Here is a 3,294-nt window from a genome sequence, read left to right as displayed (position 1 = left end):
TTTATACACAAATAGTTGCCTTGAACCCTCCTTAGAAAGTATATTAGTGGGGACTAGGCGCAGTGGTTCACTCCTGTAAATCCCAGCACTTTGGGAGGCAGAGGCGGGCGGATCACCTGAGGTCAGGAGTTCAAGACCAGCCTGGCCAACATGGTGAAACCCTGTCTCTACTAAAAACACAAAAACTTAGCAGGGCATGGTGGCACACCTGTGATCCTGTCTCTTATACACATGCCTGGACGCCGCTGACGGCCCCGAGCACGGCCGCCCGGCCACGGTGAGTAGGGCGCGGGAAGGCGCTTGTCGGGGCGGCAGCCCCCTCTCCCGAAAACGCTTCCTCTGACGAGGATCGGGCCGCTGGGCGACTTCCCCAGGCATCCGCGACTCCTGGATCTGGCTGGAGGGAGGGGAACATGGCAGGGAGCTGAGAGGTTGTCATCTTCGGGAAGTAGCACGGTGGCGTTACTTTGGGAAAACAGCACCGTGAGGGCCTTGCAGGAGGCCCGACCTGGGAAGGCTGGCGAACGCTAACCGGAGGGTTTTTCTTCCCGACTTGATTTCAGGATGTTGAGATCTTACTCGAAATAGACTAGCATTCGAGTTGCCTGTGATGGAGGGAGTTCCTGCACCGTAGGCCTGGCCTCATTTATTCTGCAAATGTTTATTGGGTCCTTGCCCTTTACAAGATCCTGTGCTGTAAGCAGGGTCAGGGCTTTCTTATGGAAATAAGTCGGCCTTCGGTTGACCAACTCAAACTTCTCTGAATGGAAAATCAAGAAATCTGTGGAAAACTTAGTAAAACGTTCAGTGAGTTGCATATAAGTATTCCTTGTTTAGGTAGCCTGAACTTTGTGAACTTGAGATTCCTGCAATATGATTGACAATTCTAGTTTTAATTTATCAGGCCTGTTTAAAATCTCTAATGATGGTAGATTGTTGGTCAATTATTACTCCCTTTGGGCTCTCAGTAAATGTTCCTGAAATTTGTTGGTTAGAGGTTTTTCTCCCTGAAACAGATTCACAAAAGAGACAAGATTTTTCAACGGTTTTCTTGGGGATTTTAAACAAATGTTAAAATCTAATTTGTTCTGTGTATTTTTAAATTCATACCTTTATTATCTCTCACCTGGGTTATTGCAGTGCCCGTCCCTAGCTAACTAACGAGTCTTTAGGCATCTAGTTTCTTTCTCTCTTTCTCTCGAAATGCTAGAAATCCTTCTATTGCTTGAAGGGATGAAGTTCAGAGTCTTTGGTTTGGCAATTGGGACCAGTCTGACCTAACCTATCTTTTAATGTCTCTCACAGGTCCTCTGCTCTGGTTGAATTATATTGCTCATTCTCTTCCCCACTAGCCTTGATTGCTGGGCTAGAAGGGAAAAAACCACTCAGATTTCCTTGCTTATTGTATCAACTGGTCAAGGCTTCTCATCTTCGCTTTTGTCATCTGTAAACTAGGGGCATGTTGGGCTTATTATCTCCCAGTGTTCTTTCCCCGCCCTCCTCTCACTCTGTTGCCCAGGCTGGAGTGCAGAGGCACAGTCATGTCTCACTGTAGCCTCAACCTCCCTGGCTCAAGACTCCTCAATCCTTCCGCCTCAGCCTCCTGAGTAACTGGGACCACAGTTGCACACCACCACGCCTGGCTAAATAAAAAAAGTTTTTTTTCTGTTAGATATGGGGGTCTCATTATATTGCCTAGGCTGGTCTTGAACTCCTGGGCTCAAGTGATCCTTTCTTCCAGCTTGGCCTCTCAAAGTACTGAGGTTATAGGCATGAGCCACCTCACCCTGCCACCCCCAGGGTTCTTTTAAAAATAAAAAGAAAGGAATGTGGAGTTGAAAATACAGTATTTCATAAATTTAAAGACTGCCTGTGGGACCCTCCTTCATACCTTTCAGAATCCTGCCACCCTGCCAGTCCCAGCTTATCTCTTTCTTCTGCCTTAAAGCTAGTTCCTGACCACCCTAACTCACAGCAGTAAGAATCTCCTTTGTCAAAACATTTAGGAAACATATTGTCTATGCTATTTATTTTATTTATGTATTTATTTATTTTGAGACGGCGTCTTGCCCTGTCGCCCAGGCTGGAGTGCAATGGCGCGATCTTGGCTCACTGCAACCTCCGCCTCCCGGGTTCAAGCGATTCTGCTGCCTCAGCCTCCCTACTAGCTGGGACTACAGGCGCTGGCCACCACGCCCAGCTAATAATTTTTATATTTTTAGTAGAGATGGGGTTTCACCATGTTGGCCAGGCTGGTCTCAAACCCCTGACCTCAGATAATCCACCCGCCTCAGCCTCCCAAAGTGCTGGGATTACAGTCGTGAGCCACCGGGCCTGACCTATTTATGTTTTTTGAGACGGAGTCTCGCCTTGTCGCCCAGGCTGGAGTGCAGTGGTGATCTCTGCTCACTGCAACCTCTGCCTCAGCAATTCTCCTGCCTCAGCTTCCTGAGTAGCTGGGATTACAGGCACACACCACCACACTCGGCTAATTTTTGTATTTTTAGTAGAGACGGGGTTTCTCTGTGTTGGCCAGGCTGGTCTCGAACCCCTGACCTTGTGATCCACCCACCTTGGCCTCCGAAAGTGCTGGGATTACAGGTGTGAGCCACTGTGCCCAGCCTGTGCTATTTATTTTTAGCACATGGTCACTTATTACTTTAGGTCGAATCTTTCCAACTAGACTGTCAGCTCTTGGAGGCAGGGAGGGCTTGGGCTTACAATTGGGTAGTGCACATCTTAGGTGTATCTTAAGTGCCTGTTTGTTGAGTTATTGATATAAACTTGGTAGTGCTTTACTCAGTAATCTCTCCTCCCATACACTGACCTCAAGCAAGATGATGTAACTTCATGAGCCTCCTTTCATGGCTCAAGAGTAACAACTCTTGTAAGGCCTTTTTTTTTTTTTTAAAGGAGTCTTGCTTTGTCACTAGACTGGAGTGCAGTGGCGCCATCTCAGCTCACTGCAACCTCCACCTCCCAGGTTCAAGCAGTTCCCCTGCCTCAGCCCCCCAAGTAGCTGGGATTACAGACATGAGCCACCACGCTCGGCCTGTGTTAGGAAGGACTTTTAAGAGTAGTTTGTGGTCATTGCAATTGAAGGAAATAATGAAAGCTCATAAAAATCATAGTTTTATACACAAATAGTTGCCTTGAACCCTCCTTAGAAAGTATATTAGTGGGGGCTAGGCGCAGTGGTTCACTCCTGTAAATCCCAGCACTTTGGGAGGCAGAGGCGGGCGGATCACCTGAGGTCAGGAGTTCAAGACCAGCCTGGCCAACATGGTGAAACCC

This window comes from Mandrillus leucophaeus, unplaced genomic scaffold, assembly GCF_000951045.1.
Source record: "Mandrillus leucophaeus isolate KB7577 unplaced genomic scaffold, Mleu.le_1.0 Scaffold170, whole genome shotgun sequence".
Classification (NCBI taxonomy): Eukaryota; Metazoa; Chordata; class Mammalia; order Primates; family Cercopithecidae; genus Mandrillus; species Mandrillus leucophaeus.
This window is presented reverse-complemented; position numbering follows the sequence as displayed.